Source organism: Typopeltis vanoorti, chromosome 14 (genome assembly GCF_054136105.1).
Source record: "Typopeltis vanoorti isolate ZY-2024b chromosome 14, IOZ_Tvanoo_1.0, whole genome shotgun sequence".
Lineage (NCBI taxonomy): Eukaryota > Metazoa > Arthropoda > Arachnida > Uropygi > Thelyphonidae > Typopeltis > Typopeltis vanoorti.
Window position 1 is genome coordinate 17370437 of NC_143562.1, and position 22550 is coordinate 17392986.

Below are 22550 nucleotides of genomic sequence, written 5' to 3' on the forward strand. Positions count from 1 at the left end.
GTAGATTGCAAAGAAAAGCGGGGTAATCCTTGTGGAAATCCAGCCAAAATTCTACTTTAGGTAGAGCTTGTTCCATTAATTTTCTATCGGTATCATTTTCTATTGGTAAGGTGTGATTTGATTAAACGTATCATATTCATTAATATGTTGGCAGTGATAATTTTATAAAGCAAATCATAGTGCCAAATTTTGTCAAAAGCCTTTGCAATGTCAAGGAATACAGCACCGGTGTGTTGCTTCCAATTGTATTCCGTAGTAATGTACTCAATTAAACGATGAATTTCTTGGGTGGTACTGTGATTTCGACGAATTTCATATTGTATAATATTTATACAATTCTAGAGAGGATAATTTTTTCGGCAGTTTTTCTTAGATTTGATAACAGGCTGATGGGGCGATAATTTCGAGGCAAAAATTGTTGCTCGGCTTGTGAACTGCTATAATTGTCCAGGAAGGAGAGAAATGTTGTATTCTTAGGATTGCATTCATGATGTTGAGAAGATGCACTATAGCTTTGGTGCGGTAGTAATTTGATGACTTTCTTTGTGATGCCATCCGGACCTGGAACTTTTCTTGTTGTAGATACTTGATAATGTTAATTACTTCATCTGGTAAATTAGGAATAATCAGATCTGAATTATTGTCATGTTGTGTTAGTGTGCGTCTAACGTGACGATGCACCTTGTAAACTTGATTGATGTTTAGATTTTCGTATGCAGGATTACACTGTTTGTGTGCTACTTTGATCTGATTGTATCGGGAGGAGAGATTTGTGTTTGTTTCTGTGATTTTTTAAAAATTCCCAAATAGAATGATCTTCGGGACTAAGAGATGATAATTTATTTTCCCACCGCTCGTTTCTGTGATTTTTGAGCGCTTCTTTGACTGAACAGTTCAATTTGTTGAGGAGTTTATCTTGTGGAGCACGTGTGTTATGATAACTTTTCCTGGCTTTGTTCTTCTCTCTAATTTTGTTCCTAATATCTTCCGGAAGACTGTTACACTTGTCAATGATGTAGTTTTGGTGACTGCTGCTAGTGCTTTGTTGATTTGATTCGTGAGGTTTTCTATTGCTTTATCAATGTCTTCCTTTGCTTTTATGTTGGGTACTGGATCAATGTATTCGGAGACTACTTTGATTATATTTCCCAAGCTATGAAGAAATGAGGGGGGGGGGGGTAATTGTTCCTGATTACCTTATTTAAGTAACATCGGTTTGTGATCGGAGGACAGCTCGTTCAATGTTTGTAACTGGTATTGGTGTTTGACGTTCTGTAGGATATCAATATCTTAGACATCTCAGCTGCCAAAAGGACTGCGAGGAGTAGGTGTAGGCCACTGTAATATAGTTCGACCCTGTGTAATTATAAAGTATGCGACCGGTTTTTATGGATTGGTTTACTATTCCAAGCTGGATGCTTGGAATGGATTCCCAGATGATGGATGAAGGACTCCCTGATGCCTAAAATGGCGTCTAAATCATCCAACAGTAAAGTTTTTGTTTAGTGAGTTGTAAGCAGCATAGATTCTGAGCTTTTACCAGTTGTGTTGGTGTAGACTTCAATCTCTGTAATCTCTAAATTTTAGAGGACTGGTTATTGAATTGTGCTTAATCTAGTTTTAAACAAAAATGGCAGTGCCACCCCTCTGTAATCATTTCTGTAGAGCAGGTATCCTCTAAATTTCGGATTATCCGCAGGTGGTTAAATGAGTCTCACTTATTAGTATTAATATCTGGATTATATTTCAGTGAAAATTCTTGTTATTCAATAGGTTTTATTGGAGACGTCGTTAACATTCCAAGCGGCAATTAAAAGGGAATTTGGAAGACATTTATTTCTAATCATTGTTAAGTGCAGTTAAGATAGAGTGTATTTCTTGAAAGGATCTTTCTGTAGATGTCAGTGACGGGCTTGATTTACTGAAATCTTGAAGCATTGTAGCCAAAGAGGCAGTAATAACCGCAGTCAGGTTTGGATATGTTTAATCCTGACATGTTGTTTCTCGGAACGTGTTGCCTCGGCGTAAGTTTCGTTCAAGTGATGTGTATCTTCTTAATTATTTTTTTGATATTGTTAGAGTCTGAGGGAATTCAGCTTCCTTTAATTGCGTGCGAGGTTCAGAGGAAGGGTGGTTATTTCTCAGTCACTTTATTTTTAGGGTAGAAGTTGCATCCTTTGTAATTTGCAGGATGAAGGCCGTTGCAGTTGGCACATGTGGCCGGTGTGGTTCAAGGCTTGGCACAGGTGTTAATGGCGTGGCCCACTCCACATTTCAAACACCTGTAATCAGCTCGATATAATTTTCGAGCATGGTCCTATTTCTGCCCTGATGATGTTCTTTTTTTTTAAAGGTTCAGGCGTCCTTATTCCACAGATCAATATGAAGTCAAATATTTTTATGGGAGTTTTGAATTTCTGTTGTCAGCTCTAAACAGTCTGCGCACTTTAACCAGAGGCAAACCGTAACACCTGTAGCTATTTCCTCAGTGATTATATCCTTGAGGTTTTTTCAGAGCTGAGGGAGAATGTATGATATTGCACGTTGAGGTTGTCCACTACCCTGGTTAGGGTAGTGGATATCTCCAGCTGTTGTCTGCATCTTTGCCCATGAGTAGGTAATATTTTGATCCTTCATAATTGATATAAGCGACGTCCATTTGTTTTTGTCTCGTACGATGGTTGGAGGCACCTTCTCTTTAACAGAGCTTGAAGGGTCACTATTAGGGGTGTCATCATCCATTTTGTCGTCTCTGCGTACCTCTTCAGTTCTACATTTTTTTACGCGCATGTACTTCTTGGAATTCTTTAAGTGGTGAAACCAAGAAGCCTATCTTTCCCTCGTCTGCTCCGTCACCACCTTCAGGATCCCTACTTGTACTGAATATAGGTTTAAGTAACCCAGCCATTCAACTTCAAATTTCTTTTTAAGCAGATCGAGTACTAGATTTTGTCTAACTTATGGATTAAGTCATCTGTATTAAAATTTTCCATAATTTAATTTCCAAGTAACTTACCTGGAAACAGCTACTACTTCCCATAAAGGCTACAGTAAAAATAGATTATATATTTGTGATGATGACAATGACTAGAGCAAAAATCCCCAATAAAGAACCAACACACTATTGTTACATAATCTTAGTTAATAAAAAAAAATGAATTGGTGTTTAGCGATATTTGTAAAAATACAATCACTTATCATTTAATGATAAATGAAAGGAACCAACACACTATTGTTATATATTCCTAGTTGATAAAAAAAACAAATTGGTGTTTAGCGATATTTTAATAAAATTTAAGGAAATCCATTGATTTATCATTTAATTTTAATTTTACTTATAGTATATAAAAATATATATATTTAATATAGAAAATTATAATCTAGAAGTTAACCCGATTGTTTTGTGCCGTCTAATATAGACTCAATTATGAGCAGATATTAATTCTGCTGATTTTCTACTTGGGTACTTTGTAGCAGATTTTACAATTTTTCGGTAGCTATTATACATTATTGATTAATTTCTTTATTAATTGGCTATTCTTTTCAACTTGATTTGTATTGTGGGTTGGGAATGTCTTTAAATAAACGAATGGGGATTTAATTACGACAATAATAAACTGCAAACAAACCAATAATCAACTATTCAGAAATCATGCTGCCACCTGGTGACGAAGTGCTGAAACTCTAGAAAACGTGCAGAAGGCTATCAGGTCCGCATTTGCTGGTCAATTAAATCGAAGTACTCTTAGGGGAAAAATCATCAATGACTGACATAGAATCAGTGGAGGTTGACAAACTGACAAATGCAAGTCTTTCTAGTTCTCCAGTAGACTTTCTTTGTTTAGCTTTAGCGATTAGTGTAATATAAGCTTAAAAAAAAAAGAACGATTAATTTTTACAGATTGTATAGGGGGGGGGGGGCTACAGATTAATCTTCTACATCGGAGAAGTTGCAAAAGTGGGCGAGTATTTCCAGAAAAGGGGCGATTTCGTATTCACCGAGTTACATTATGAATGCAATTACCGGCGCTGGTGGTCATCTATTATTCACAGAAGCCATGAATGTTTTAGCAGCTGCAACCGCAGACTCTCATCCCAATAAGAGGGGGTTGGTCAGCCGAGTAACACCCGCACCTCTATTACGTGACCTTTTGTATTAAGCGCACTCTAAGAGCATGACACGGCTAAACGGTTTCATTCATGTTTAATGCGTCATCTCTTACCACAACATGTGTTGCCATGCGACACCAGAAATCACAGTTTTGTGTGTGTGTGTGTGTGTGTGTGTGTGTGTGTGGCGTCCTTTGGAAAGTCATAGGGAAGCCAAACACTGATTCGGGTTCTAGGAGAGGGTTGAAACCATTTTTTTACTGCTTGTTTCATGATTTATTTGAGTTTAGGCTTTGATTAACTTTTGATTACATGCATCTAGTTTAATATTACTTATTAATAATAAAAATTTGCAAATCAAACTGTTAAGTGGTGTTCGAGGTAGTTACATAAATAGTAAATTCGATGCATTCAAAAGAATCGCGCAAATCTAATTCACTACTAATGTAAGTTTTACCTTCGTTCTATTTGTTTACACTTTAATAGTAGCCGGACGGACTTTAATCCCTACAAAATTCAATCGTGTGTAATTTTTCGCAAATTCATAAAATCTCGATCTTCTGGCATAAACATATCACAACTACATCTGCCGTAGCATCCAAAAAGCTCGAATTTTCTTTTGGTTCTAGACAATATCTCTTCCGAAGGGTCTTACACAAATCCTAGATTCATACTGTTGTGGAATATTACTCTCAATGTAGGAAAGATTTCCACTAAACCGGATTAAAACGGGCATTTCAACAATTGGCTATTTAACAGAGAGGTTTGTGAATAAGAGCACTCCGATTTTGTTTGTCACTTGCACAGATACCGTACTTCCCACAACAGTGTTTCTCAACCTTCTTTCATGTATGCCCCGTTTTTTAATATTAGTTTTTGTGGCGCCCACCCCCTCCCATCTTTTCCCCTTGCAATTTTTGTATTCAGACATTGAAGAAACTCATAAAAGTTAGCGAAACAAACAACAAAAAAAACTAAGTAGGAGTTAATTAAAAAATTTAAATATTCATAAAAATTTAAATACGTCATCAAATCTTTCGAAAATTCTATAGATCTGGCATCACTCCGCAGACCGTTGAATCGTATCAGCCTTTCGGAAACATTAGCGATTTCATCACGGGAAGTCTTAAATATTCTAAAGATGTTTCTGCGATTATAAATAAGGCTTGAAAGTCTTGCCATTTCAAGTATACCAAATACACATATCTTAGAGATGAGTGACAAAGTTAATGCTTTTTTGTAAAAAAAACTAGATTTATGGAACAAAAAGGTAAAGCAATAAAAATTAGAAATGTGAATGAATTTATCAAAATCTACATGACAGAAGAGCAACACATCAAAGTTTTATTTGCAACTATTGAAAATTATTTAACAATGTTGACGAAGAATTTTTGAATCTATTTTATAACCGACGACATTATAGTAATGTACGAGTGGGTTAGAAACCCATTTCAAATTATCCATGAAGGTTTCTCAATTGAAGGGGAACAATTTATAGACTTCACGTCAATCGGCGAAATCAAAAGATAATTTGCATCTAAATCGCTTTGAATTACGGCCGGTGTTGATGATGAATTTTCTGTACTAAACTCAAGAACGTTTCGTGCACTTTTGCCATTTCCAACATCTTATCTTTGTGAAATCGGGTTTTCTGCAGTGGCTGTCTTAAAAACAAAATATGGATCCCGGTTAAATATAGAAAGAGAACTAAGAGTGTCAATTTCCAATGTGTCCCCATCATATGAAAAGCTTTGCTCCGCAACACAGGCCCAAGGAAGCCATTAATTTTTTGAGATTCATTGTTATTGTTTAGTTTTAATTAGTTGTTCGGTATGTTTTGCAATATTGATATGTTCCCGTAAGCGTAACTAGTTTATTCATTACAATGGATTTTATACAATTTATTGAAATAAAAGCATTTAATCAAACTATTTATTGACATAAAAACAATATAAAAACAAAAACAAACATAAAAGACACTCTGAAAATAAAATAATAAAATAGTTTTTCAGTTTTTCCTTTGATTTTCACTTTCTTCACGTCCCCAAAAGGGACACGCCCCCACAGGTTGAAAATCACTGTCCTAGAAGTTCATCTAAACTCGTATCTGTGATTCTCCACTCTCCCTAAGGCTTGTTAACAGCTTGATAGCGATTGAAAGACACCGGTTTTTATTATTCCTTTCATTACTTATTCCTTCATCGCTTCCATGAAGAAGAGATGCCAGACGGAACATCTTCACGAGTATTTCCTATAAAGTGCAATCTGTGGTTATTAAAATGAAAAACAAAGCAACTCCTCACCACAAAACGACCTGAGATTTGTTTCTATAGTACTTGTAATTACATATTTCTACAGGTTTTAAACTTTCTTGAGCGGACTGCTATAAAAAATTAAATTTTCATATATGGGATTCGTTCAATGCATATGAGAATTAATCAAAAATATTCAAAAATTAAAAAAAAAAGAAGAAAAAAGTACAGAATTTTTGTAAATAAATTAAGACATGCAAGTTACATATTGAATGACAGATTGTTCGATGCATCTCTTCTGGGCCTGTTTGAGAAAGCCCACGGATGGCATGTCGCATCGAACTGTAGATTCTTCTTTAGAATAGAAATGAGAAAGAAGATACACAGAGAGAGAATCCTATAAGTGGTTAAGAATTTGGACACTAAGGATGTCGCGATAAGGAAATTTTTCATTGCACAAAATAGAAACCTCTGCACGCAGAACACGCCTCAAATCATCAGCTATTTTGACTATACTTGTCAACCATAGTAGAATATGCCTGTAACAGTCTAGGTGAGTTACACCGGACCTCTATTTGTATAATGTTAATCGTTGTGTTAAGCCAATAAATAGAACTTGTTTTGTTTCATTGCATATCTTACGAAAAATGTACTAATGTATACTTTAACATAAAACGGCTAGGAAAGAAGACAACAAAACTCTTGGATGAAAATGGTATGTTTTTTTGGACTTAAGTCTTGGAATGAATCCACTGATTTTAAGAGGAAATCAGTCAAACGTGATATACTTTTAAACAAATCATTGTCGAGAAAGGACGATAAGCTAGGCGTAAGGAAGTAGAAGTAAAAAATTCAATATATATATATATATATTTTTTTTTTTTTTTTTTTTTGCGCATGCTCCACATCTTGAACATTTCTCTTTTGGCATAATACAGAGACTTAAAAGTAGAATGAATAAAAGTAATATAACATAATAATATTAAATTAAATGCATAATAAACCGTTCCTTTCTTTTTAATTCTTTTAAACAAGTTATGTCGAAGAATAGGATTCTAAGTTAGAAAGATTCAAATTAGAAATTTGAATTGAAACATCTGTTTGCACAGTAAACCACTCCTACTTAAAAGAGGGTCTCACGAAGTAGGCCCGCGTAGATATATATATATATATATATATAATAAGAAATTTATAACTTCCGAATAGTTAGTCCTTATAAGGACTGGCTTAAAGGGACGAAGCAAGAATGCTTTTCATCTTCCCCGTTATCTGTAGAGGACAGTGTAGGGATAAGGTGTTATTGAGCTATTAAAGCTCTGATCATGGCAGGAAGGTAACAGCAATAGCCGAGCCTCAGTTAGAACTTCATTGGCTACAGCATTGCCATCCATTACCCTCCAAGAGTGTTAATCACCGCATCTCACGTTCGATTAACTCTTTCAGAATAGTTCGAATTTAAAATAAATTTTATATGATTAGGTTTACTTACAAGAAAAGGCTTGGGTAAAATAAACTCCAAGATATATATTTAATTTTCATTTAGTAATTTCTTAAATAATAAACTTTATTTTATTTAATAAATTCCTCTGTAAGATTTGATCCAGCTATAGTTTAGTTCATAGACACCACACGGAGGTTGAAAAGGATTTAACAGTTCCCACATCTGTTTGTACAGTAAACCACTCCTACTTAAAAGAGGGTCTCACAAAGTAGGCCCGTGTAGACAGATATGCTGGCCTACTCGTTTCGCTCTGTTTATGGACATACAGAAATTCTTTATTTGCTTAGACAAAGGACACACACACCCAAGATAAATATTTACCTACGTAAAAGAGTAAATGGAACTAACAACTGATGGATATATTTATATAACTTATACAAGATTACCACACACCCGAGAAACATGTGTGGCGCGCATGCGCACTTACACACGATAGAGAAATAAAATAAAATAAAATATATAATAATAAAATAAAATAAATAATAAAATAAAATTATAATCTAAAATTATAAAAAATTAGAAATTAGATAAATTAGATATTCGAAATTAGATAAAAATTAAACAAAGAAAATAAATTAATTCCATGTCGAATAAGAATGCGTGGATGTGGATGTAATATTCAAAAAATATTTTTTTTGAATATTACATCTATTTATTTTTCTCCAGCCATTGGCACATTTGGTGAACAAGATATCAAATACACTGCTATCACTAAATGTCGTGGGCATCCCATATCAGTAATGATATGACAATAGCGACATGGTAGATAACATTGGTATGCCCTGTCACTACTGCATTTGAATCCTCCATTTAATATTTGTCATCAATGTCATCCCTTTTATTGACGATATCGTAATGTTTGATAAGACAATTATAACCTACAAACACTTCTTTGGCAAATAGTAATGCATATCTTTGAATACGATAGCTGGGAATTTATTGGTTGAAATATACTATGAACTGAATTGGCATTCGAGGCAAAAATCACGACATGAAGAATACGATGTAAACTGATACGACCGGCTTTGTATTTATTTATTTATTATGTTTATCAATATAAACCAAAAATGCCGTCCTTTTAACTGGTTTAGAAATTGGAAGGTGTAAGACAATTTCACTGGGGAGAGATTTAAACTGTATCAGGGTTGTTTAAAATTTGTTTTTATTCAATGCTTTTTTTTTTTTCATCAGAAGTCGTTGTTTTCACGAAGAAGGAGAATTAGTATTCCTCGGACGACCCCCCCCCACCCACAGACCAACTTTGATGGAAACCACAGACTTCTTAAAAGCCAACAGTAGCAGTACCCGATAGAGGGTAGAAGCAATGGCAAGATTCAAATTAGATGCAAAGAAACAAACTTGTCTTTGATCCATGCCTTCGAGTACACAATAAAACTGCCAACAACAAAATGAGATAGGACGTGACATACAAATTCTTTAACCAAATGTGTAACATATGCTACAAACTATTATTACTAGATATATAGTGCCTGCTAATTAGTATACTAAAAATAGTTTGTTAAATATGTTATATATTTGGTTCATGTAGGATTAAATATACATTTTTTATTTTTTTTTCAGTGAAAGTGCCAAGTTCATGAGGCATTAACATTACCAAATGTTTAACACAGGGATAAAGTTCTCTTGAAAACTATATAAGTTAAGTGTTTTATATTTTGGAAGTTTGTTTAATAGAAACTAGAATTACCTGATTGTTTTGCCGTGTAGTTAACTGCTGTATACGCTATACTGAGGTCTGATTTAGTATGGGACAGTTATTGTTTTCGGAATTTTTTTTTTTTTTCCGAATCGGTGACTAATTATAATAGGGTAGGCGTCTGTAGCTATTCTCAGTCTAGGCGAGCGCTTTGTTTAGAAAGAACAAGGATAGGATAAAGGTTCGAATCTCGCCTATAATTAATGTGAGAATCCTTTACCAGGTTATTTTCAATCAAATGATGAGTCTCATACGCATGTGGATAGTTTTCCTTCTTGAAAACTTTTTTTTTTCCCCTAAAAATAGGAAACAGACTCCCATGAACATACATCTATAGGTATAAATACTTCGCCTTGAAGGGGAGGGGGATGCACAGAGGAGAGGCGTGCCGGCTGCTTTTATTTGACGTATCTCCTAATCAGAGGACTCCACGCACCATAAAGGGGGAGGATGGGTTGAAGGAAAAAAGTTGTCTAGATTTTGCTGTAGTCAAAAGACGATTGTTGAGTCTCCGTAGCTCAGTCGGTATAGACGAAGCCCTTTGGTCGGAAAGACCTGGGTTCGATACCAGTCAGTGATGTGAGAAGCCTTTATCTGGTCTCTTTCGACTGAAGGTGAGTTAGCTGGTCTCATACGGGGATAGGTTTTTTTTTTCACCCGGAAACTAGGGCATTTCGTCCCCTAGAACACGCACACCGGGAGGCAGGGCTAACCACCTTATCCTCGAGATACGATTGCGAAGTCCATCAATACTTGGAACTGTCGTGCGCGCTTAAGTGTCTGTTATAACCACTGATAGGATAAGGATAGAAGTCGCTTGTTGATATATATTGGTGGCTGGAAAGCACGGACGATATTTTAGAATCCCACGGTTGTCCACTGTTGCTACTATCAGTTTTCCATGAGCTTTGTTTGTTAATTAAACAACAACAACAACAACAATGCTATGAAAAAGTTCGTTCAGCCGAGATAGCAATGAAATGATTTATTCTTTTTTAATACAATTCTTATGTAAATCGACAAATGTATGATGGAGCTCTATGAGTTAAAGTCTGATAAATCACATCAAGTGAATAGAGCACAGTTGCTCCTCACATCAGCTATCAAAACTCATCATTGTCGGGAATCTCCATCATATTGACTACAACGGGATGATCTCTTTCTTGTAAGATACAACACTAGCAAGGCTATCTAGTAGTCAATGAGTTAAATACGAATAATTTGTAACTAATATGAATCTCAAAACAACAAATGACAAAAATTTCGAGTTTTATGCGATAATTTATGCAGAGTTCATCATTATACATCGAATTGCATCCATCCACCCACATTCTTCATACTTAGGCTAAAAACTTTTCTGCAATGTAACAAAATGGAAAAATGACAAGTAATACCCTTCCTAAACTTGCATAAGCTTTCCCTAGGAGCCACTAATCTAAGCTCTAATAAAAGGCGAATATAGTGGCGCTTACGCAGAGTACGTGTCTTTTAAGTAGTGCAAATATCAAGGCAACTCCGATTCTTTGGTAAATTCAGAAACTTCTAAAAGTTGTTTTGTATTTTTGTCTATAAATATATAATAGTATAATACCACTATATGGATATCTTAAATTAGAGAGAACGAAGCCTTTAGGCTCTATACTTTTATTTGTCTCATCAGTGCATATATTCAAATTGCAGTATATAATCTAATTTATTCCCACTAAAATAGTACAAATTAATGATGTACACCGATTAGCTGCAAAATGAATAAGGATGACCATTTTTTTAAATTTTATTTTTGTTTATTTCTCTCAGTTTACTTAAATGTGAAACCGCTTCAAATAATTCTTTAATATACAGATATATATATAAGAAAAGTACGGACCACAAAATGAAAAGATTACCTGCAATAAGATCACAATTACATTTCAACTAACTCATGAATATAAGTTGATTTGATAATACAACGCCCTCTAATGTCATTTAATCCACATTTACAAATGTTACACACTAAATAAGCAAATGTTCATCTTCCGATACATTTAAATAAGATAGAAACCTAATTAGCATTAATAAAAGCAATGATAATACATTAATTAATTTATTATTATTAATAAATTGTTCTAGATTTTTCGTAGACTTGAGAGTATAATCAAAATATATTAATACACCCTTTAATTTTTTTTATACATATATTATAAGTTTAGCGCACAAGAGACAACCTGGGTGATAATTAGATTAGATATCTAATCTAATTATCTAATCTAATTATCACCCAGGTTGTCTCTTGTGCGCTTTTCCAAGATCAGATCATAATAATATTATGATCTGATCTTGGAAATTGTTAAGGCTACAGGGGATGGGATAAGAGTGTTTCATAGATTGATTGCAAAGATATGGGAGACTGGAAGAAGTCAGTTTTCATACCACTACACAAGAAAGGTAATATGGAGGCATGCAAGAATTATAGAACTATTAGTTTTATATCTCATGCAAGCAAAATTTTATCAAAGATCATGATAAATAGGGTTGAGGCAGAGATGCCCGAGGAACAAGCAGGTTTTAGGAAAGGTAGGGACACCAGAGATCAGATCCTTTGCCTTAGACAGATCATAGAAAAATATAAAGAATTCAGACTCCCTCTGGTAATGTGTTTCTTGGACTACTCTAATGCTTTTGACTGTGCTGAGCATGTGAAACTGTGGGAAGTAATGAAAAGAATGGGTTTTCCTCAACACACTATCAGGGTGATAGCCAACTTGTTACAAGGAGCAAGAAGCCACGGTAAGAGCAGGTGTTGGATTGACTGACTGGCTTCAAGTTGGAAAAGGAGTTAGACAAGGATGTTTACTTTCTCCTCACTTGTTTAGTATAGATGCAGAGGACATCATTCGTGAAGCATTGGATGAGCTCAGGACATGAATTAGGATAGGATGTAGATTGATCAGTAATCTGAGGTACGCTGATGATACAGTACCCCTTTGTAATGACATGGAAGAACTAGGACTAATTCTTGACAAAGTTAACAAGATCAGTAATAACAGAAGACTTCAACTCAATTCTAGCAAGACAAAGATCATGGTTCTCAAAGGAAAAACAAACAGAGAAGCTCTTGAGAAACAGGTGTACCTTAATGGAGAAGAATTGAGGAAGTCAGCAAGTTTGAGTACCTGGGATTCATGATTAACGTGAAGAATTGCTGTTCAGAAGATGTCAGAAAAAGGTTAGGAATGGCTAAAACAACAGTCAGAGACCGGTCTAAAATCTGGAAGGATGGATCTATCTCCATGGGAACAAAGTTGAGGATTTTAGATGCAGTTGTTTTTCCAACAGCGACTTATGGATGCGAGACTTGGAACCTAAAGAAGTCAGATAAGAAACGGATATCTGCTTTTGAGATGTGGTGATACAGAAGGCTGTAACACCACATCTCACAACTGAGGATATCATATACTGAAAGGCGTACAAATGAATGGGTGTTAGAAAAGATTAGTAGAACTTTAAGGCTTCTTAAGGATATTGACAGAAGAAAGTTAATATTTTGGACACATAGAAAGGATGGAAGGAGGACTTCTCAGAACAGTAATAAAAGGTAAAGTTCCTGAAAAAAGAGGCAGGGGTAGACCATCAATGAGATGGATGGATGGCGTGTGTGGAGTGACTGATCTCCTGAAAGTTGAGGCTGCCAGAAAAGCAAACAACAGGACTACATGGCAAGGCCTGGTGTGGAACATCACCGAGCATCAGAGTGACCATACGGCATTTGTAGATGCCCAGTGAACATAGAGAGAGATCTTGGACATTTCCTTACATTTTTATTAGATTAAATATTTATCATAAAACGTGTTTAAATGTATTTATAAACATATAAAAGTAAACAGGTTTATTAAGAAAGAAATATATATTTACGCCTGATGATTTGTACATCGACAACTATTGGTGGAATCTTGATCGAATAAACCATTAACGACGGTAGATTATGTGCTCGAAATGGGCACCTTGTCTTTGAAGACAGGTTTTGTAGTACATGCAAAGGTTCTCTGTCATCTTGAAGAACAAGAGTTGGGGCATCTGCTGAATATATCGTGTAATTTTATCCCTTAGTTCATCAAGGTTTTGAAGGCGGGTCATGGTGGAATACTCATTCCTTCAACATACCCCAAACGAAGGCATCAAGTGATGTAAAATTAGGAGAATGTGAAGGGTACAGAAATGTATTGCAACAGAACGATCCAGGTACGTCGGAACCTCTCGATTAAAGCAATGATGATATTATTGCTTGGGGCACGCTTACAGAAACGAATAAACTGCTCACAAACATGTCCGTAGGCTTGGATCATTTGCTCTACCAACTCCGCATGAACGAAAATAATGCTCAAAAAATAAAAAATAAATTAATAAATAATGCTCAAAAAATGCAAGAAAAAAAATTTTTTTTTGCGTCATGCTGCTAAATACATATTTCATTTTACCATTGCACTCAACTTGCATGATTGTCTAATCTTTTTTGAAAGGATCTTCTCGTCAGTTAGCCAATCCTCGACCTTATAGTCCTTATAAGGACTGGCTTAAAGGGGCGAAGCAAGAGTGCTTTTCATATTCCCCGTTATCTGTAGAGGACAGTGTAGGGATAAGGTGTTATTGAGCAAGTAAAGCTCTGATCATGGCAGGAGGGTAACAGCAATAGCCGAGCCTCAATTAGAACTTCATTGGCTACAGCATTGCCATCCATTACTCTCCAAGGGTATTGGATTGAATGAATCAATCACCGCATCTCACGGTCGATTGATTCACTCTCCCAATCACCAATCCTCGACCGAGGACTCATCTTTTATACACCGTTCAGGTATATATTCACTTTATGGGTGTCATATTTTTAGTTGATTCGGCTGGTTCAACACATCAGTATTTTTGCATTTTTATGTGATCCTCGTTCATTAAACTTTGTAAACCTGTATAATAGTACACTTGTACCGTGGTGTAGACTAAGGATCCCCCCCCCTCATTTTTATTACTTTTATATATATATTTTTTGCATTTTTACTTATTTTTTACATAATCCAGAAACCCTATTTTAGAAATTTGGTTTCAGAACGGATACGCTAACCAATATTGTGTTGTAATACGAATGGGATAAAAATAAATAAACAAAAATCTACATAATAACAAAGTGTGTGCGTGCGTGTATGTTTGTGGGTGACAGAGAATGGGGTATGTGGATAAAATAGACTATCAGTGTGAATGTATACAAGCTAACCTATAAGTGTATATGTGTGTGTGGGGGGGGGGATAACACTGTTTTACATGTATCGGCTTAGTAGTAATAGTTATCGGGATTAATCTGTCTCTTGTTGTGCTTTTCCCAAGGTCTTCCTCTCACAAACGTAAAATGGTCTCGCATACATTTCGATAGCAACATCACTTAAGGACTAGAATACGGAATTTTTGCTATACAAATGGTCCCATTGAAACTTAAAGCGAAAATTTGAGAAAGATTAGTAGCTGTCCCAATATACAATATACAATACTAACTTTAAATAAAACCCGTACAGCTTGGTTATAGACGTACGGGAAAATAAGAATACAGAAAATGAATCAGAGAGGAGCTCTGAATTGAAAAACACTGCTTATTAACCTGTAAAGTTAATAAGCAGTGTTGGTAATTCAACTCAATTACACTTAGCGACTGCAACATTAACAATGGGAATATTTTATTAATTTATTTAATAAAAGATTTATTAATTTTATTGATGGGTGTGAGAATATTATTTTATTTATTACCAATTATTATGATATTTTATGATTAGAATTTAGAATTATTTTTTAGATTATATAAAAATATAGAAAAATTAATAAAAAATTCTTAGTTTTCTAACGGCATTAATGTACTACAGCTTTACAACCATTTGTATGTGTGAATCATAATAATACGGAAAGTGCTGATTGTGTTCGAAGCTATCGCTAGACGTTTTGCGCTCTAAGCAAATTCGATATAAATCCATTAAGAAATTTCTGTTTCACCGAATCGTATTGGATGTTAACTAAAATTATTTCATGTATTCCTTTATTACTGAATGAATTTTTATTTATTTATTTTTAATTATTCTGTTGCCAAACAGAATAATTTGGTTTGGCAACACGATTGGGAATTTTTAACATTAAAATGCAACGAGAAGAAAAATGTCTTTTTCATCCCAAGTCGGATGAAAACGACATTTTGGCAATCAAAAAAAAAAAAAAAAAAAGTCAATTGTTTAGCTCCAAAATGATTTTCATTGACATTTTAAATATTTCAACTCCAATTATGCCAATCCTCAGATATCGTCTAAATTAAATTTTAGATTCTCTTAGGCTTCTGCCTTTTTAGTGCAACCTATTATGACATGTGTGACAAATTTACAGTATTGATATGGAATGATAGCAAATACGACATGAGTGTGTCAAAATACGTACCGACATTTTCAGCATCCAGGAATGCGTTACCAGAGCAAAAATCTCAGGTGGTATGGTCATTTGAAAGAAAAGATTAGCAACAAAAGTGTTCTCTGCCAAGTCATTGTTTGCCTTTACAAAGATATGTAAAATTCTAGTACTCTGAGAGATTGATTTATAGTTAACATTTGAATCTGTACATAAATGTGTCTCGTTTATCCGATCTACCTAGTTAGGATTTAATAAAAAAATTTATATTCTTGATGTACATAAGAAGTGATGTACATATGATGATTTTATTGAAAAAATAATTCGAATAGATATTAATAATTCGGAATTGGCTGGGATAACAAGAATTTAACGAACTTTGATGTTTAGGAATTCGCTACATCTATTTCAGTTTGAATCATTTGCAGTGAAAAAAAAAAGTCTAGAACTCTATAACATATACTTTGCTATATATGTATATGTTTGAATCTATCCCCTCCGGTTATAGATGTGTTTTTATTAATAAAATTGCTTGAAATGGTAATAATAGAGCTTAAAGGGATTCGAATGAGACAAAAGAAAACTATGTGCGCAGTATTATCTTATACTAATAGGGTTCTTTTAGGAAATACAAGCTGTTTTAACAAAGAAGAGAAAACAAGGGAGCATCATGGACATATTCCTAAATCCTTCATTTTATTAAATTACATTTGGCCACAGCAGAATTATTGCAATTATATACATAACTTCGACGCAATTCAATTTTGCAATAGTCCAACTGAAACAAGAATAGAAATGTCTCCATAAAAGTTGAGTAATTCCGAATAATATACCAAATTTCAATAAAATCGATTCTTCTAGATTTCCCAAATAATTTGCTTACGGATAATCGCATACGAACGTTGCGTGAAAGAGCTACGAAAGTAAATTTGCAATGTTACACAAGCCGTATGCAATATCAAATCAAAAACAAAATCAATTAGCAAATTGCTTTGCTAAGCAGTAATATTAACTTGTAAATCAATATATTAATATTAATCACCGCATCTCACTGTCGCACCATATATATATTAATATTTATTCCAACTTTTTAATTATGGTTTAGTAAGTGAGAATCAAAATGGTGTATAAAAAATAGGAACTAAATATAAGTTTTTCCTTAGATAATTTTGAAACTTTAGATAATAATTTAAAGAATAATTAAAGAACAATTACTTGGTTAATGTTTTAGAAGTGAAAAGTTTATATTTCTGCCGAACCTTGTCAAGCTATATTTAAAGTTTGAGTTGATGGATTATCTCGTTAAAAATTTATAAACTTAAGAATTTTCACATGATATTTTAAATAAAATTTCATTAAACAACTTCCTTTATAAATAAAATTTTTATTTTAAAGATTTCATAAACTTTTTAAAGAATTATGGTTAAAAGATAAAACAACAATAATAATTGGCTACACCAGAAATAACACCATACATAACATAACATATCGCAAATATTTAATTTGGTAGCTTCACATCCTGTCCTCCTTTTTAGGACGTCTAGGGTAATATCTAGGGTAATAAATGGTACTGCTGTTACCCTGGAACCTCAGTTAAAACTTCATTGGTAACAATGAAACAGAACATCCTCCCCCCCCAGGCTTGGCTATTGCCGTTGCCCAGCCATGACTAGAGCTTTTAGTTCAATAACACCCCATCCACACAGATTTACTTCATTCAGATGACGGGAGATAAAGAGTCAAGGACTCAGTCCATCTCCCAGTTCTTTTATTAAGAACTATGCTTAATTTGGCATACAAGTTCATTTGGTGCAGATCATAGTTAACCCCTCTGTAGCATCTCAATGAACACATATTATATTATAGAGAATGAATTCTTTGATTAAGTTTCCATACATAATGTGTATGGAAAATAATGGATGTTGTGCTGGTATCAGATCAGAAACAGAACATCCTCCCTCCCACGCACAGTTACAATGGCAAGAGGATGAAAAGCATTGATACGCAAGCATCGTATTTTTAAATTATATTCATCTTCATTCATTATTAAGCGAAGTTTTTTTTTTCGCATTTACATTGTGATATGATAGTAGTAGTTTACTTTATTGGCAGTTGAATCAAAGAAAGAATTATAAACATTTCTAAGAAGTTGGTGTCACATTTGCACTAATGAATTTCTTACGGTGATTGCTTAGAAGAAGATTTGCAAACTAAGATTACTTTTCATAAAGTATAAAGAAGGGTAAATAGTTCTAATCTGCATCAGGGAGGTTGCATCCTTCCCTCTTAAACGAAAATTATACTTTCTATTTATTTCATTATGTATTTACTTGTTTTTCTTCGTTTTTTCCACCGCTACCTGCATATATCATATTCCTCCTACCAGAACCCCCCCTCTGGGTTTGACGACCCCCATTTCCATATTTATGAGTTCGGGAAATGCTCATTAATTTTCGATGGAGCCATTTCCGCTTGCTGAAACCCAAGGAGGGTTGTCGGTGGATTTTCAATTACGTATGACCTTCGGGGGTTGTTGCAGAGCCACCTGGGAAAAGATTGAGGAAGAGAGGGCTTCACACGAACTCTCCGTCCCTTCCTTGTGATGAAAGGAAGCGTATCCTCCCCAAAGCAGAGGCTGTGCACACCCCGACTACGGTCTCGGTAAGGTACCCCGTCTGTCTCTGAAATTAGCCGTATCCTGTCATTTAGCCTCCCCGGATCGTTGCGTCCATTGTTATCACTCTCATCCGGCCTCCCCAGCCAATCAAAACACTTGAAATGCAGGTGCACGCGACTCTCTGCCAACGCCGAGGAGTTTCTCCTTCCGGTGGGATGTCCTTCTGTCGGTCAAGCCTTTCTTCTACCCTTCTGTATGTCTTTCCCTCTCTGTTGCTATTCCCTCCATCTCAACGAACAGATTCTGTAGAGAATAAACTCTTTGATTAAGTTTCCATTCATTCTAGGCCTAACATCATGATGTGTATGGAAAATAAGGGGTACTGTGCTGGTATCGTCTTACATTTCATCTCTCTCTCTCTTTCTTTCTTTCTCTGTAGATGATTCTTACAGAGAGAGAGAGAAAAAACAATGATGACTCTTCTGCTTCCATAGCACTAGACAACCCGAAGAAAATACATGTAACTTCGATTTTAACTGCTAACTAGAAGAACCATTACCAGGCCTTCTTTAATCAAGTTTTCGAGTTCGTCAATACTCTCTGGCACAGGCATGAAAGGTGTTTTTTTTTCTTTTTTTTTTTACTTTCCCGAAACTCAGGTATTTAACTTCTTAAATCAGAATACTTTATAGGGAGCATACCATTTTGCTTAGGATCACAAAATGGCGGTAGTTGTCTGCCGTACTTTCTCTAAAGTGTTTTAAAATCATAATTCACGACTTAAGATGGAGGCCAGCTGCCTACAGATTTCAAAAAATGAGTGTTAAAACAGTTCTGCCTACTTTGTTTGGAATAAAAGGGGTTCGGATATTTATTTTTAATTATTGATGTGCTTTATGTTTGACAAGATATTCAGTGGGATATAACCTGACAAATTTGACATTTCCAATCTATTTAAGGAAAAAAATATGTATTGAAAATAGGGAAAACGTTTGGAAATATAATATTTTCTTTCTCATTTTTCTTCTCAGATCGACAATGTGGAACATAATTGTTTCCTATGTTGTTTAAATTTCTCTCTAAAAAGTTCGACGCACATTCGAGCCGAAGTGAAGCCGCTAGTTTGTCATAGTTAGTTGTTGTACGGGATTGAGTGCTAACCCTGAAGTTTCCTAGTGTCTACTCCATTCGCTCTACAAGTTTCTTCCAATTTCAACTTCCCAATTACAGGGATTTTTTTTTTCTCTCTCGACTCAATCACCGAATGAGATGTTTGATATTTAATCTCTAGTTCATTTCCTACTACGCATACCGATGTTCTTGTTTGACTTTACTGTATGTTCTCAAAACAAGAACATCGCATGTTCTGTTTGAGAACATATAATAAAGTCAAACATATTCAGAACATTTTGAGAACCTATTGTCTGTTTGTCGTTTAGAATTATACGGGAGCAAAAACCTTGCCATATACGTATGAGATGGACAAACATCTTTCGTTGACAAAGCCACTTTTATTCGAATACCGTTTAGTCTGAACGACCTGGATTCGAATAGTCTGGGATCATTGTTCAAAGAAACAGGAGACGATGGTTGTAACTTAAAAGCAGCATTATTTGTTGGCATTATTTTTAAATGTTTAATACTGACATTGTTGCGCGCGTGCGTTTGTGTGTGCACTATTCCAATTATTAAAGGCATGAAGTAGCTTGAAAAAGTTTCATATTTGCCTTAGAACAGTGTTTCGGATTGATCTAATCATTGGCCCATCCACAGTATCAATAGTAATGCATTTTAGATGTACAACCTTTCGTACGTAGAATTCACATAAATAAATGGAACTCGATTTTAAATTTCTTTTTCTACGTTCTCTCTTTCTCTCAAAAAGTAGTTTGTGAAAAAGTTAAAATTATTGTTAAGATGGTTTTCAAGTAGTGCCTAGTTTATCGATTTGACCGGCAGGTGGCGTTTTGTTACAAGTAATTTTTAGTTTCTAAAAAACACGCAGTTAAATATGTGAGAAAGTTTCTGAGGATGAAACATTTCATAAATTTTCACTTTTTACAACTCAGATTATTTAAAACAACATTCATTCCAGCTGCTCTCTCTCTCTCTCTCTTATATTCTTTGTTTATTTCCGTTTGTCTCCTTTTATAGACTTCTAACTTTACCAAGGATGCACATAGGTAAAATTTATGGAAATGATAGGTAGTTATTCGAAGAACAAAGCTTGGCCATCCAGAAAGGATACCGTGATGACCGTAAAGTATATTAAATTTCTAGTTTGGGCAATAAAATCACGAGTGTTTTATGCGATGCGAATATTAAAGAACAAAACACCACTGAATATTCGATAAAGTGAAAGCTAAATTTTGAATTGTGTGCTAATTCTCTCTCTCTGACATGCGTGAAGAGTCTAAATTTATAATAATAGTAAAATCTCAATTTGAGACTCAAATGACGTGGTGAGGTTTAGTTTATAAATTTTCCCGCAATTTACGAATATAATTTAATTAATTTCTTTTATAAATAATAAAGAAAGCGATATTCACTTAAAAGGCTAATAATTATATAACATTTTAATGTGTTTAGTATAAAACATTAATTTAAAACTATTCTAAAATGACACACCTTTAATTTCTTCAAATAAGGATTTAAGCGAATCAATATTTAAATGAATTGTTGATTTTTAAATATTAATGTATTGCTACGATAAAATTAAATTAAATACATTATTAAGATAAAAAATATAGATGATATAAAATATCCATGTATATATATATATAAAATTTTCTTAGTACAAATAACGATCTACTAATAACAATATTTTGACATTATAAATAAATATGAAAATAACATAAGTTGATTGGTTAACGTGAGTATAAGGATTGTTGTTCTAAAAGAAAGAATAGAAGAAATGAACGAAGAAACATCCATAATTTGAAGTTGAACAATAAACATATCATGACTTTCACTACAAATCTCTTAGAAGATTTCAAAAGACAGAAGAATTTAGCAGACACTTGACATGATAATATGTCTAGAAAATGCTTGCGACAAAAACTAAATCTCTGTTATAAAAAACAGCCGTAGAGATTAGTAGATGGGCCATTCATCAATTTAATTACTTTCTTCTGAATTTAATCAAGAAATTTACGTACACCATCCCAAGTGTAAGAACATTGCTTAATGGTTTGGATGGATTTTTGATTTGGATAGCGTTAATAACTGTTCAAAAAGAGCGAATTTATTTTTTGCATACTCAGTACACAGCACTTATAGGATTAAGTTTGAAGTTGACATTTATATATCATTCAGTTGAAATTACACCCAAAGAAACCAAGATCGGTATAATCAACCTTATCCATTAACCTTTATTCTATTCATGGATCTAGGAACCAGCCATGAAAACCTTTTCAAGCTTCATACCTGCAATAAGCAGGTATTATAGGATTTTAGATTACAGGATGGTAATACTTAATAGGCCTTTGTACGAAACTCGATCAAATGCCTTGGATATATCAAAGGCAACCACTCGAGTTTCCCTAAAGTCCAAGGTATTTGTCAGCATGGATAACATTACTTACTGGCAGTCATTTATTAGACGGTTGAAAGAGGTTTCCAGGTGGTGTAGAATATATAAATTCGTTTCTACATTATTTCAGAACTGCCGTACTAGAAGGTGGACGGTAATTGTCGTTTTTCATAAAAATTACTTAATTTTCCAAGCAGTAGAATGAATCCCAATGGAAATCAAGAGTGTAAAAATGCAACACGAAAACAGGAGTTGACTATAGAACACAAACCATCAAAACAATAAAAACAAATGCACATCAACGCCAGAATTGTTTGGTGGTGCTTATGAACAACATTCTTCTAATCTCTTCTGTAAATATGCCATAAATGATGCGATAGACTCATATGATTGAAAGAGGTATAACTAGGATTGAACCA